Below are 16,086 nucleotides of genomic sequence, written 5' to 3'. Positions count from 1 at the left end.
GTGCCCGGCAGAGTTCTAGGTGCTTAGAGTCACTTAACCTTCAAACATCCCTATGAGGCAGATAGTATCACAACAACAAGCAGATGAAGAAACTGAGATTTAGGGGTTAAAAATCCAAGCAGGATCACAGCTGTGAAGTGGCAGGGCTGGAATGGAGTCCAGACCACCTGGTGTCGCAGCCCACGCTCAGACACGTCATCCTGTCCCAAGCCGTGTTTCATGTCAACTGTCAGAGGCAGATGAGCAAAGCAAGGAAACAGATTGGTTTACTACGGCCTTTAGTAGGAATTGCAGAAATATCAGAGGTTTTGAACCCCCCAGACTGGTGTTTAATCCTGGTTTTGTCACTCCCTGCTCAGCCCTCCTTAGCCCCACCCACACTTAGGGTTTGCTCCTCACTTAGGATTTGCTGCTTGTGTGTCCCTCATAGAAGAACTCCCTGGCATCCTATGAACAACAGCACGTTGCATTCCTCCACTATGCTTTACTCTCTAATTGGACTTTGTTTGTATTTAGAGTACTTATCGATACTTAAATTTATATTAAATTTGTTTGTTTATATCATTAACTTTTGTTTCCCCCCGTGAGACCCATGAGGTCAGGAGTCTTGTCTGTTTTGTCCATGGCACTAGAACAGGGTCTGCCACACAGTAGCTATTTAAAACATTTATTAAATGAATGTGTTCAAAGGCCCATCTTGACTACTTCTTAGTTACATATATTTGTTTTTTTATTTATTAATTTTAGAGAGAGGAAAGGAAAGAGAGAGAGAATGAGAGACAGAGAGAGAGGGATGGGAGAGAGAGAGAGAGAGAGAGAGAGAGAGAGAGAGAGAGATATGTATTGTTGTTCCACTTTTTTTATGCAAACATTAGTTGGTTCTTGTGTGTGCCCTGACTGGGGATCAAACCCACAACCTTGGCATGTCCGGCCAGGGCTAGTTATATATCATTGGATAAATTGCTTAATGTTCCTAAGTCATAAATCCCTCAATTATAAATTTTCTTTAATAACAACCTTTTGCCTAGCAGTGATGACCTCCCCACAACAACATGCCTCTTGCTAAGGATCTCTTTCCTCTCTCCCCAGAAGAGAAGAGGAAACACAAGAAGTGCCTGGTGCAGAGCCCCAGCTCTTACTTTGCGGAGGTGAACCGCCCAGGATGTTGTAACATCACCACCATCATTAGCCATGCATAGGCGGTAGTTTTGGGTGCTGGCTGCTCTACTGTCCTGTCAGCCCACAGGAGGGGAAGCAAGGCTTCCAGCAGATGCGCCTTCAGAAGGAGGCAGCACTAAACGCACCCCGAATCAAGATGAGTGGGGACCCATCCCAATAAACACATTTGAGATTAAAAAAAAAAAAAAATCCAAGACAAAACAAACAAAAAAAAACCCTTATATTACACTCTGGTACTTTTACAATGTATTCAGCTTCTCCTTTGAATGACTTTGCTACAACAATTCCAACAATTCCATGAGACTGGTTAGTGGTGTAGATTATCTTGTATTTCTCCCAAACTTCTATGTTGAAGTCCTAACTCGCCATAACCTTGGAATGTGACCTTATTTGGAAACAGGATTGTGGCAGATGTAATTATCAAGTTAAGAAGAGGTCATACTGAAATAGAGTGAGTCCCTGATCCAATCAATATGGCTGGTGTCCATATAAAAGGGGGAAATTTGAACACAGACATGCAGAGAGGGAGAAGGCCATGTGAAGACTGGAGCATAATGCTCACACAGCCGAGGACTGTCCAGAAGCCAGGAGACAGGCCTGGGCAGATAATTCCCTAGCGCCTTCCGAGGGACCGTGGCCCCACTGACACTTCCATTTCAGACTCCTGGGCTCTAGAACTAGGAGACAATACATTCCTGTTGTTCTAAGCCACCTGGTTTGTGGTTCTTTGTAACAGCAACCCTAGGATATTAGTACAGTCAGATGTTATCCTCATCTGACACGGGAGGAAACTGCAGGCCAGAGAAGTTGAGTAACGTGCTCCAGGTTTCATAGCTAGGAGTTAGTAGGGCCTGGATCTGTGTGACTTTCAAGGCCCTGGCACAGCAGCAGCATAGTTGCTAGAGGCTGCTCCCTGACCCTTGCTGATCCAGGGCAGGATGAGAAATGTAGGAGACAGTGATTTTTCATCAAGTTAAAATGACCTTTTTAAATAAGATTATGTCTTTTCTACTGTTTTTTTCCTCCTATTGTTTTTGCTATTAGATTGTCTTTTTATTTCCGAAATGATGATGAGAATAGATAGTTTTTGCCTTGTTTTTTAAATGACCTTTATTTTAATGGCAAGATAAAAAGTTGGCCATTCTACTGACCTATAAAATTTATTTTGAAATTTTCCTGGTCTATGAAATGGAAAAGTTTGTTCTAATGCTCTCTAAATACTGTCCAGTTTCAAAAAAAAGAAGCTTTTAACATGGAGCCACATTTGGTGGTGGGAAAAAGAATGCTTTTCTCTCAATTAGCTGAAAAGACCCCTCCCTGCTCATATATAAAATGTCTGTGTGAATGGTCACAATCTCTCATGCAACAGATTTGTATAAATCAATTTAACAGTATTTGTCCACAACTGAATTCAACAAAATTCAGACTTTTTCTTGTCAAAATTCAGTCCTTCTTCCCTCTTTCTAAGTGAAGATTTTCTATTTCAGTAACATTCTTAACTTGCTTCTGACCTAATCCATTTTCTTTCAGGTTCAGGACCTGCGGGTTTGAGCAAACCTCTGAGGATTAAATGCAATAACCTCTGTTAAATACCTAAAACATCTCAAAACCTCTCAGTAAATGCTAGTTCCCTTCGAAGAAAGGGCGAAGTCTTATGCACCCAGGAGGGAAATAGCTTTAGGACCACAGGATTTTTTGAGCACCTGGATGACTGGCAAGATGAGCCAACCTGGGAAGTGTTCATGAACTTTATCCTTCCGCTGAGCACTCAGTGATACAAAGGCAGTTTATTTAGATTGTGGTAGTCCATTTTTTATGAACCCAAGTTCATGGATATATATGGGTTTATATATGTGTACACATATAAACATATGGAAATCGATAAATCATATGTATTGTTAATATTAATTTTATTGGTGAGAGTCTGTAAATCCTTTCCTGTTTCTGAGAAACCCAGAAGGAAAAGCCTTCATACATATAAGAGTTTGCTTTCTTTGTTTTAACATTCTCTAGTCCCCTATAATCTCATGTATATCCACCAATTTGTCCTATCCTGGGCAAACTTAGTAAAAGCAAACCTCAACCCACCTATCTGCAAAAGTTATCTCAGATTCCAAATCAATGAAAAAGGGATTCCTTTCTCCCATGAGTATTACTGGAGGAACTGTTATGTCCCAGGCTTTGTATTATTTTGTTGGATGCCAGAAGAACAAGGCAATCAAGGTTAGATTTTATATCCCCTAAGGAGCTATCAGTCCAGGGGAGATATAAACAGAGAATAGCTAACTATACAGCTATAGAGCATATTTTATAAGACCTTTCATTGAGGTGCTATTGCTGTGCAGAGGAAGGGCATCCAACCTAGTCCTGAGGAGGTAATGGCAAGAAAGCCTCCTGGAAGAGGTGATGTCTACACTAAATCTGGATGGATGACTAGGAGCTATCCAATCAGGATGAGACACGTGATAAGCAAAGGTTTGAGATGCAAGGAATAGATCATGAATCTCTGGGGAATGGAATTTTATCTACCACTTAATAACTCAACTACATATGATAGAAAAAGAGTAATCAGAGTTTTTAGGAATACCAGATGATAATTAGTCCTCTTTTCATGAACTTCTTCAATGCAATGAAGGCAGAATTAGAAAATGTCATAATTTATAGTTAGACAGTCCTGATTCATTCAACCTGACCTTTGCAAGTTGCTTAACTTCTCTGAATTGAACGTTTGTTCCTCAGTACCTAGTGCATACAGCTGTTGTGTTATTATGAAATTAAAAATGTAAACTATCTTACTTCCTGCCTGCCACAAAATATATACCACAGCAGATACTAATTCATGTCCTAAAACTTGTGTCATTGTGAATAAGAACCTATGTCACTTATACCAATTTTTGTTTCCCACTGGGATACTTTCACTTGTTTTCTCCTAGACCACGTTTTTCAAAACATTAATTGCTAACTTCATAATTTTTTTAAAATTTGAAGCACAACACCCCATTATCTAAATATTTATATACATATTTATAAATTTTAGGCTGTACAACAACAGTACTATGGCACAGTATACATTATAAAACCTAAACCAAAGCAGAAATTTAAAAGCTGAGATGAAAAACTAATACAAGAGAAGGGCTGTCATCTTAAATACTGTTGGGATACATGCACCCACTTTGGAGAATACTAGCAGCTCCTGGAGAGAAAAGACCTAATATCATTTATGCATGGATCACGTAGCAGCACAGATCAAGTACTAAAGAAATTTCTAGAAATTAAAGAGGCAATACTGGGACATTAGAAAGAAAATAAAAGCAAGAAAACTGGGTGGTGACTACCTGTTTAAGCCAGTTTTTATATTAATTTTTTAAATTAATTAATTTATTAACAAGGTTACTTTATTTTTATTTTATTTTTACTTTATTTTATTTATCTGTTTTTAGAGAGAGGGGAAAGGAGAAAGAGAGGGAGAAAAACATCAATGTGCAGTTGCCTCTCATATGCCCCCAACTGGGGACCTGGTGTGCACCTAGTCATGTGCCCTGACTGGGAATCGAACCAGTGACACCTGGTTCGCAGGCCGACGCTCAATCCACTGAGCCACAGCAGCCAGGGCTTGCCAGTTTTTATATTAATTTTAATATATAATTTAATAATAATAAAAGTTTAATACAGTAGAAATGTTAAGCAACAAAAATGTAACTGCCTCCCTTCCAATGTCCATGGCAAGTTGAGTTTATATATATATATATATAAATATATGTATATTTGGTTCTTAGAATATTCAGGGTATCACTGCATCTTTCTAGAAGGTATCAAACATATTTTGGTGTGTGTTTGGGGTCCATAAGCCATGGCATGTAGGCCAAACCTGGCCCACTCTCTGTTTTTGTATACTCCATAAGCCAAGAATGGTTTTCATTTTCATTGATTGGACAAAAATCAAAGGAAGAATAGTGCTTTATGGCATAAGACAATTATATAATATTCATATTTCCGCGCTCGTAAATCAAGTTTTATTGGAATTTAGCCATGCCCATTCTTTTATATATTACCAATGGCTGCTTTAACATGACAACAGCAGAGTTGATTAGTTATAATAGAGAGCTGATTAGTTGTAGTAGAGACCATATGGCCCATAAAACCTAAAATATGTATTTTCTGGCCTTTTACATGTTTACAATATGCTGACCCCCTGTGTATGTGAATAGAGCTCACTGGAATTACGTGGGTTACGGCTTACATGGTTGTAACTCATGGTTCAGATAACAATCCCACATGGAAATGGAGGCTCAAAGACATTAAGTCACTAGTTGTGTCATTAGGAATTGGCAGAACCAGAGACTTTTAGGACAGAATTCTAAGGCTGGAATATGCTGTTGCTTCTACATAAGTTCAGGCCCTTTTTCTCTGATGACCTTTTCTGGCTACATGACTTAGCCAGCCACTGCCAATATAACTTCCAATGCCTCCACTGTCTTCTCTGTGTTCTCATGCCCAGATTTTAATACTGTTTTGCCTCAGGACAGGGTAGAGTGGAGAAGGGGTCAATGGAACAGAAGCACAATTCACTCCTTCGTAACTACCTCCTTGAGTCTCTCTAATCCATGCTCAGCCCTTGGTTATGAAGCTTTGCCGTCTCTGGCTGAGCTGAAAGTGATGAAAAGGACATGTGATGGAATGCTGGAAACCTCATTACTGGCTCTTTGCCTACAGAAACTCAGCCAGCTTATCTTCTTTCCCAAGGAACTTCAAACTTACACTGGCTCAGCTGGTTCTTTCCAGGTGCCTATAATAAGCTGCTCCGCCCAGCTGAGATCAGAAGTTGATGGGCCAGGCTCTGCACATGCTTTTCTATCCTCGAGAGTATGTCCCTTTTTTTCAGTCCTCAATGTACCTGATCCTCCTGGGGTCTCAGACACTGCTGACTGGTAACCTGGATGCTGTACAATGCAAGTCACAATTACTTCTTCTTGGACAGTATCCTGGAGGCCCAGGTACATTAACAGAATTTCTGTGGATGTTCAATTACAGCCAGAATTTCACCTGTGAGCAAGAATACCTAACAGTGGCAAGACATCAACTATGTGAAATTATAAGAACAGCTCTCACAGAAGTTAATCTCATTGAGTCCTCTCAGCACACAGTGATTTATTATTCCCATTTTATAGATAAAGACAAATGCTCAAGGAATTAAGCAGCACAGACTTTCTACAGCCTGTGGCAGGTCTGAGCTTTAAACCTAGAGCTCTCTGACTAAGTAAGTGTCTGTTATTTCAAGAAAGAAGCCCTCCATGAAGAAGTCAGGGCTTTTCTTCTTCTTTTTTTCTTTTTCTTGCCATAACATTCATTACAAAGCAAGGAAACAATCACCCCTTCCATTCTCTCCCCCCAAATCATGGCATCATGATCTTTATAACCGGGACACTGCACAACATGCAGGGCAGGGTTCAAATTTATTAACAAATCACTTAAGCAACCTGATCCCTCTGCCAATCTGTAAAATGGGAATAACCATTTGCCTACCTGGTAGGATTGTTATAACGATTAAATGAGAGAAAGTAAGCATTCCATTTATATGAAATGTTCAGAATAGGTAAATCCATACAGGAGAGAGTAGATTCAAGGTTTACCTAAGGTTGTAGAGGGGGATTTGGAGTGACTGCTCATGGGTTTGAGTTTTTTTCAGATGGTAAAAATGCTCTAACATTGATTATGGTGATGGTTACACAACTGTGAATATACTACAAACCACTGAATTGTATACATTAAATGAATAATGTAGTATATGAATATAAAAATAATGTAGATAAAGTGCTTAGCACAGTGCCTGGCACAAAGTAAATGCTTTAGAAATGTTAATATTGTCATTATTGTTTTGAGGGAGAGACTGGTTGAGTCAGCAAATTTGTTTCCTCATCTGGAGTACAAACCTAGACTCCACCCCAGAAGTTAGGTGTGGCCACATGTCTGAGCTCTGGCCAAGAGAATGTGAGTTCTGGCCAATGAAATGCAATGGGCTTGGCCCATGGAGATGCTCTGCATGCAAACCTCATGTTCCCTTTCTTTCTCTCCAGCTTGATGTCAATGAATCCCTTCATCTTGGAAGCCACAAGTTGAAGATGGAGGAGCCAGAGCATAAAAAGTCCCAGAATCTTGGCACGAAGGAGGGTTAAAGACATCAAGAGAAAGAAAATTAACTGCTATTATTTTTAAACCATTATTCATACTGAGATGTGATTATAACAAGTGCTAGTATTATTATAACAAATACATGACTGCTACAGTTTTAACCCTTCCAAATTGCATGAAATAAATTGAATGTGGATTAGCTGACCATGACGGGTCTGGGGTCCTGAGGACATACACAGAGGAAAGGTTGTTTGGCAAATACAACTATACTTCTAATACCATCAATTAGTCACTGGACAAACTGGAGAGGGTACATAGCATCTAATCAGCTTTCCCAACTTGGGGAAGCTGAATCCTTGTACTGCCCTCCAGTCCTTACGGAAAGGGCCAAGTGCACAGCAGGCAACATGCCATCAGGCCATGAGCAGCAGCAGAGTGTGGATAGAACTCGGGCAGCTCTGTGCCCGCAGCTCTGCACTTCTCTCCTGCTCTCCTTCATGGAGGACACTCACCCTGTCACCTTTGCCTTTGATAAAAGGGAAAACAACACAAATCAGAGAGGTGACCCAATCAGATTGTGTAGCATCCTCGCTCAGTGCTTTCTAACGCAGAATCTTTCCTTCTTTAAATGTGGGAGGCAAAGAGAGCTATTAGTTCTCCTGGTGAATAATGCCAAAATATTTGATTGTTTTTGTCTCTCATTCAGCAGATTCACTGTCAGAAGTAAAAGCTCTGAGTCATGCTTTAGAAAAGGTGAGCAGAGGAGAGGCAATCACAACAGGCAGTGGCAGAGTGGAGAGGGAACAATCCCTGGGGGCAGGGGTCTCAGGATGACGATCCCCATCCCTCTGTCAAATGTGGCCAGTGATGTCTCTGCTGTCTTTCTCCCAGGGACACCGTGAGGGCAAGTGGTCATGGAAAGTGAAAGTGCACTCAGCTCTTATAAAAATAGCTAATGATTCCCAAGTATTTGCTGTTAAGTCCTTTTACATAGCTTGTTCAATCTTCCCAACAAGCTTATTACATAAGTGTTATTATTATTAGCCCCGCTTATGAGATAAGGAAAGTGAGCCTCAGAGACGTTAAACAAAGCAGCATCCCCATGATCACCCAGGTGGTAAGAAGCAGGGCTGGGACTCTAACCCGTACCTGATAGATTCCAAAAGCCTACATCTCTAACCTCCACACTTCCTGACTCTGAAGAAATGAATTGTATTACACCAAGGTGAATTGCTTCTTTTACTGGAGAATCCAGGACACACAAGGCCAAGATGCCTATCCTTGTTCATTGCGGAGGCGTAACGTCCTACAAGGCTGCCTGCATTCAGGCATAAGAAGCACCAGAGAGAATAATGAAACAGGAAGAGGGAAGAACAAAGGCCATTGTCCTGGGCCCCAGAGACTAGTCTGCTTAAACATGATTCATAAAGTCATTCACGGACTCAGATCTCATAGATTTCCAATATATCAGATTGTTGCAGGTAGAAATGTGAACTTCCAGTTAGAGAGCACATCTTCTTGCTAAAAATAGCTCCCCTCTCCCAGGACAAACTCCTAAAGTGAGAAACAAGAATCTGAATTTCTCTCTGTTTTCCTCAGTCCCATTGTTTCTCTCACTTTCTCTTAGTATGCTCTATTTAAACCAGATGGAGCAGTAGCATCGTGAAGCTTGTTTCGAAGCCCAGGGGACTCGCATCATAAATAAATAAACACGTGAACAATTCAGCAATTGGCAAATCAGGCAGGAATGAGTTTAACAATTGAGCTGGAAAAACAGCTGAAAATCTACTCCCTGATGAAAGATCTGAAGGCGACCTAAGTGCTCTTCACTTAACAGGTAGCTACGCTGACTTCTTTCGGTAAATCAGGGACTAGAGAGAGAAGCAGTGGGGAGGATGTTACAAAGGGCTCTGTGGAAACGGTCAGTGGGGACAGTGGGACCCTGGTCACTTTGTATTACCAGCATACTGATACCTTATCCCATGGTGGCTATGAAATATTTGTTCACCATCTAGGAAAGCAAGACATTTTTAAGTGCCACTTTTCTTCTTACATAATTCAACTATCATCCCATGTGAGGCTTAATTTAAAGAAAACCTTAAGTTGAGTTAATTTACTGTGAAGAGTTATGGAAGTTATATTTATTCCAGAAAGTTAGCAGCTGCGTAATGGGGTGTCTATGATATGCCTCACCTACTGCCAGGTTCTGGGGACATAAATATGAATAAGACCCAGCCCCTGTCCTTAAGGAGTTCACGGCCTCCTTGGAGAGAGATGAATTAAAAAACTAAGTGAAAGAAGCACTACAGGTATTAACAGAGAAAGAAGTGCATGAGGTGTTAGTGATCAGCTCTAATGAGAGAGGAAGTATGTGTGGGGAGGGCAGACAGTGGAGATTGGGGAGTTCAGTAAAGGAGACACCTGTGTGTCCACCTAGAAGACCCTAGCAGCTGCTGTCTACCAAGGAGACAAGTTAAGATGATGTTCTGGAAGAATGGGGGCAGCTGTGCTAAGTGGCATAAAGCAAGTGAAGGTTAGGGATGTGCAGACACTGGAAGCTAGCTGGGAAGTAGGCTCTAGGAGAGAGAAATGAGAGGCAGGCCTGGGGGTGAGGGGTCAGATCCTTCTCTGCCCTGTGGGTCACATGAAGGAGCGTGAACTCTATCTCTCAAGTGGTGGGAACATCTAAAGGACTTTAAAGAACATGATCTGGTTTGCACTTTAGAAGATCACCGTAGCAACCATGTGGAGGCTGAGCTGGAGTTGTTAAGGCTGGCAACAGAGCCAACAGGGATAGGTCTGACCTCAGGAGGCATCCATCCGGATGTAGAGAAAGGGAACGAGAGCCAATGTTAAGAAGGCAGAAATCTGGGTTCTAGTTTCAGCTTTGGTAAAGTCTCCTTATGTAACCTTACATGAGTTCTCACCTGTTTCCCAACTTGTCAGGTGAGAGGGTGACACTATGTGGCTGTATGAGAAGACTCTTTATTCATGTGTTTGGTTATTATTCACTCAAGGGCAAATCAGTCAGGAAAGGCACTCATGCCTTGATTCATACTTTTTGGGGACTTGTTATGAAAAAGCAAAATGGTAGTACAAAGGACTCAACCAAGGGAAAGCTAAGACTTGAAGACCATAAGCATTTGCTGATCGTGTATTAGGGACAAAATGTGTGTCACAATGTACTATAGGAAAGATAGAAATGGGAATGATCAATGTGTGGTCTCTGCTCTCTGGGAGGGAAACAAAAGAGCCTGTGATTAATTAAATTCAAAACATACTTACTGAATGCTTATGTGTAGAGTATTATGTCTGCCACAGTACAGAAACAGAGGAATAAGAAGACACAGCTCCTGATATGAAGGAGCTCACAGTCACAAATGAAGAAGTATCATTGCTATTACAGTTGTAAAGCACTGTGGGAGCCCAGAGATAAGAGAATTGGTATCAAGTCCATATTTATTCTTTGTGACAGCAAACAGAAATATGAATGCCCTTTTCTGTGACCCAGTACCACCAATAGTTCCTTTCAGGAAAGCAGAGGAAGCAAAAAAATCATTCACTTTAAACAAAAAAAGGCATTTCCCTGGGTGAAGTCCTATGTTAGGTGTTCTATATAAGAGCAACAAGACATGCTCTTTGCCCTCAAAGAAATTACAGGTTCATAGCGCTTTGTATTGTGGGATGAGGTAGCAGAAAAGATTGGGTTCTATTTTTTTCTATCAAGCAATCCAAAGTGCCTTGAACAGTGCTTAACATATAGTAGGTGCTTAATAAATGTTCAACTGAAGCGAACATTATCACATTTGTTACTTAAAGAAAATGAAGTTGACTCTAAAATAATAACACACACTTGATATTTAATTATCCAAAGAATTCACTTAGGAGAAATTACTTTTATGTATGAAGTCATTAGTAATTAGTCAAACCATAGGCAACTGGCTTGTTGTAATATTAATTCAAACAAGGTTTCCAAGCAGCAGATCTACATTCCCAGAGTCTTGGGAAGCAGATGGCATCTAATTTAGTTTAAGAGGCTTTGATTGACTATAGTTGGTTCTTTAAGCCAGGGTGAGTTCAATTTTTGGAGCTCTCCTTAAAAGAAATTAACTCTTAACCACTTAAAACAAGTAGTTTCTAAATATATAATTTGGAAAGACCATACTTGGGAATGGCCTTGCTTAGAAAGAATGGAGTCTATGTGTGTTGAGGGTATGGAAGGGGAATTTTGTTAGTAGCCTGAGAAAAGTTGTTGACTTGACAAATGAAATAATGTATGTAAAAAGCTTTGAAAAAAAATTAAAGGTGCTAACAATGCAAGTAGAACTAAAAAAGAACATATGCCATATTCTGATATTTTCCCTAAACAGAGAGGCCCAGAGCATTGCGATCCAGCTGGTAAGAACTTATGACACTGAATTTAAAACCCTTTGGCCACTAAGAAATGATTCTAAAGGACTTGTGACAGGCTTGGCCCATGGACTCTGAGGAGTGTGGAGATGGTCACCATGTGGTCTAGTGTTGGGGAGAGGAAACTAAAGTAAAACAGTAATTTCACAAAGGGGCTTTTGGTCACAGGCTGGCTTGGGCTGACATCTGGCCTCTGCCACTTAGTAAGCTGTTATGACTTTGGACGAGTCATTTAACATCATTTAAACCTCAATCTCTGCAAATGAAAATAATAATAATGCCTATCTTATAAGGTTGTCATGGGGAGTACAAGAGATATTAGAAATAAAATGCTTATTACAGTGCCTGGCATATAACAAGTATGGTAACTATTAACATTATAATTAGGATTAATGAAAGGGAAATGTTCTTTTCAAAATTGGCTTAAAAAACTTGTTTCAAAGATTCCTGGGACTGAAAAACTGTGGGTCATGGATTTGCAGAAATGCGAGTGGGTGTTTCATTTTAATACCATTGAAATGTACTGAAGAACATAGCAGACTCTATGCCAATCACAAACTCTTTCTCATAATAAGATTATTTTGTGAGTGAACCTGGGCTGTATGTAGAGTGTCTTATTAGTTATGTATTTTAATGTGCCATTCGGTACACGGATCTTCTCTGAATGCAATTTAATGATATAATACAAAGAACACAAGCCTGCAAAGACCTTGATTTGAATTTTGCCCCATCACTTAATGACTATATGTGTTCTGGTAAAACAAAAACCTTGCTGAGTCTTAGTTTCCACAACTGTAAAACAGGGATAACAATTGTATTTATAGTTCCCATGATTTTGAAAGATTACATGTGATCATCATCATCATCATCATCATCATCATCATCATCATCATAATCTTGACTGAGTTTTTGCCAGGTTCTGGCAGCCTTTATTAAATTATCTCACCCTTACCACATCTTATGTTGCTTTTCAGAAGTGTGGTCGTAATATCAGGGTCTACAGCTCTAAGTTCAGAACCAGCCAGCTGGGATCAGGTGAGTTGACAGGCAGAGGGCTGATAAATGATGACCAAAAATATCAGTCAGTACTCTTGCTGTTTAAACAATAACTGGGTCTTTGACAGGTGCATAGTGGTCTGCAGATAGAAGTCTAGTAAGGCAGGGGAAAAGTTCTGAATATACACAGACATCAGAAACTTTGTGACCTACAGTCAAACTTCAAGTTTCTAAGGCTTATCATAAATAACTACTCCTTAGACATCTAGAGCAAACATCTAAAGGGAGACAATAAAGGCAGACATGAGCAGAGTGATAGGACCCAAATGTGTCAAATGGGTTGAAAAGGACAGAAAGAAGAAAACAAAGCACATCCAAATGCTCTGCTTGATTTAGATGGTTATCATCTGGGAGGAGGAGGGGGGAGAAATGGAGAAATGCTACAGGGATTAAGAAGCATAATTGATTGGTGCAAAATAGACAGGGGGAAGTTAAGAATAACATAGGAAAGGGTGAAGCCAAAGAACATATATGCATGACCCGTCGACATGAACTAAGGAGGGTGGGATTGCTGGAGGGAAGGGGGGTACAAGGTGGAGGGGGGCAAAGGGGGAAAATTGGGAGAACTGTAACAACATAATCAACAAAATATACTTTAAAATGTTCTGCTTGAAGAAATACCCACAAGACTCCGAGCAAAGCCTTAGGGAGGAGGTATGAAAGGGAGCAGAAAGAGGGGGCTGCTGAACTGGTGGGGGGGTGGACAATGTGGCCTTTCTTTGTCAGATGATCTTCAGAATCTGTGACTCTGGGCTCAGAGGTAGGTGGCATGGGGGGAATTTTTTTCTTTCTTTTCAATTTAAGAAAGTTATTTAATCTTCTCTGCCTTGGTTTCATCTTTAAAATTGGAATGATAAAATAATAACACAATTTACATTGGGCGACTATGTACTTGCAAAAAGGAATGGAGATGCTCTCTATGTATTGGCATAGAAAGATCTGCAAGACATATTGGTAAGTGGAAAAAGGATAGTGCAGAACATAGTGTACAGGATGTTCCCTTGGGTGTGGAAGAAAGGGGTAAAATGAAAAAAAAGTATGTTTATATATTTAATTTGCTATATTTGCAAATGTAGCTCCAGAAAGATGCACAAAAAACTAAAAATAATGGTTAGATATGTAAGGTGAATGGGGACAGGAGAGGAAAAAGCTTTTCAATAAATATAAGAATAAAATATTTAAATTATTTTAAATAGTAAAATAAGGCTAGCAATTAGTATATAGCTCCTAAGGTTCTTTTGAAAATTAAATGGGATAATGTATTTTAAAGAGCTTAGCTTGGAGCCTGATGCATAGCAAGAATTAAATACACATTAGTGGGATTAGCATCTCTTTTTGAGAAAGAGAGTGGGAAGGAGAGCTCCCTTGGCCTCTTTCTGCTCAAGGACCAAAGAGAGCTGGAGACAAGTTGCAGGAAGCTCTCATTGAGGCTTAAGTAGCAGAAAGGCCATAATATCCTGGTTTGCTCTTTGGTTATCCAGCCCTGTTCCTGGGGATTTAGGGCAAAAAGCCCACCCAGAAATAAAGATGGAGCCTTTACTCAGGAACCTGAGCACAGTGAACTAAACAGTACGGAAAGGCAGAGAGACCTGCAACACCAACACAGAGATCTATCCACGATACCGAGAGGTAGAAGTGATTTGAAAACAAGCATGCCTCAGAACAAAACCTGAGGAAAGATGAACAGATGCCAAGGAAATGTCACTTTCTTTCACTGTGTTGCTAAAAAAAGTTTCTATGTCCTTAGAGCATACATTTCAGTGGATTAATTGAAAATGCCACAATGGAATGAAAATAATCTTTAAAAAATCTAGCTCTGAATAGAACCCTTTATACAGTCACAAAATTTACTAATCTACATTTTTTGCTCCATCTGCACTGAAAAAGACTTAATAATTGGATACAAAAGACAGGAATTTACAATGAATCATGAGTATTCAGATATTGTAACCCAAATAATTTTTCTAGTATTGCTTATTTTACTTAGGGTTATCCTAAGGGGCTGCAGAATAAAGACTCCAATTCTTTGTTCATTTAGGATTAAAACACATAGCATTTGGAACACAAAAAAGTACCATTTTAGGTACTTGTTGGGAAAATAGCATACAGTAGGATGTCTTGGCTTTGTTCGATGCTTCCTCTAAGGAGGTTCTACAATAGGAACAAGCAGGTGAGGGTCTGGAAGATGGTGATGAGGCATCCCTGTGTAGCTGCCATATTGTTAGCTGTGGTGGTTAAGAATTCCAGCTCAGAAAGTAGACAGATCTGAGCCAAACCCTAATTCTATCAATCATTATTTAAGTAATTTTAGGCAAGATTTTAGGCAAGTTAGTTAACCTTGCTGAATTCCAATTTTTCTATCAGTAAAATAGGGATAAATAAAATGCTACCTTATTGAGATGTTATGGGGATCAGAAGAGATAATGTATCTAAGATGCTTAACACAGGGCCTGCGATATAGTAGATATTCAGTAAATGTTAACCCTTATCATCATCATCATCATTATCATCACCATCATCATCATCTATCTTTTCATCTATCATCCAGCTACTAAGCCATCCAATGATGGAACCATTTCACATCAAGCTTTGGGTCAGGCAAAGGAAGTCTAAGAATAAGATACAGTTCAGGGCCACAGGAAGTTTTCAGCCCAGCATGGGGAGATGAACAAAGAAGGCAATATGGCATTGGGTATATTATGACAAGTCAGTGTCAGGCATATTAGGGCATAAAGACGGGGTATTATAAAGATGAGAAAGGGGCTTCCTGGAGGAGGGGATGCTTGATGTAGGGTTTAAAACATGTATGTACAAGACTTTTGGGACAAAAGCCATGGGAAGGGCACAGACACTGGTAGGGTGAGGCAAGAAGAGTGGTATGAACAGATCCTAGGGAATGAACAGCTGGCCTGAGAGGGAGGGTCAGGGAGGGCCAGGAGGCTCAACGCATAGGGCTGAGTAAACATAAAAGTTTGTGTAATTTGGTGCGTTTGACAATGTAACTTCTTTAATTAGAAGTTGAGAAATAGCATTTCCCAGGAATGTCAGCCAGGGGAATGTCTCGAGAGCACTCCATATTATTACGGCAGAAAGATAATTTTGTACTATCTTAGCCAGCCTTACAAGATACCTGCTGAAAGAGCATCCTGCCTGGTCTTGCCAGGAACTTAGCCTTCCTTGCCAACTCAGAGTTCACTTGGGATAAGGGCCTTACAAGCATTCTGCACCCCCCACCCCCAAACACACACTCATTTTGTTTGCTTGTAGATAAATCTTCTTGTAAATAAGTGTTCTTGTAAATAGGTAGTTCTC

At 40.1% G+C, this 16,086-nt stretch overlaps 1 protein-coding gene across 4 annotated transcripts in view; it reads right to left on the bottom strand.

Moving 5' to 3' along the window:
• The window catches only part of DLG2 (discs large MAGUK scaffold protein 2), a 725,256-nt gene that overhangs the window by 204,611 nt on the left and 504,559 nt on the right, over nt 1–16,086 (bottom strand). The gene's annotated exons all lie outside the window — the stretch shown is intronic.

The sequence above is a fragment of the Furipterus horrens genome, unplaced genomic scaffold, assembly GCF_987537825.1.
Source record: "Furipterus horrens unplaced genomic scaffold, mFurHor1.1.pri manual_scaffold_2, whole genome shotgun sequence".
NCBI lineage: Eukaryota > Metazoa > Chordata > Mammalia > Chiroptera > Furipteridae > Furipterus > Furipterus horrens.
This window is presented reverse-complemented; position numbering and strand designations above follow the sequence as displayed.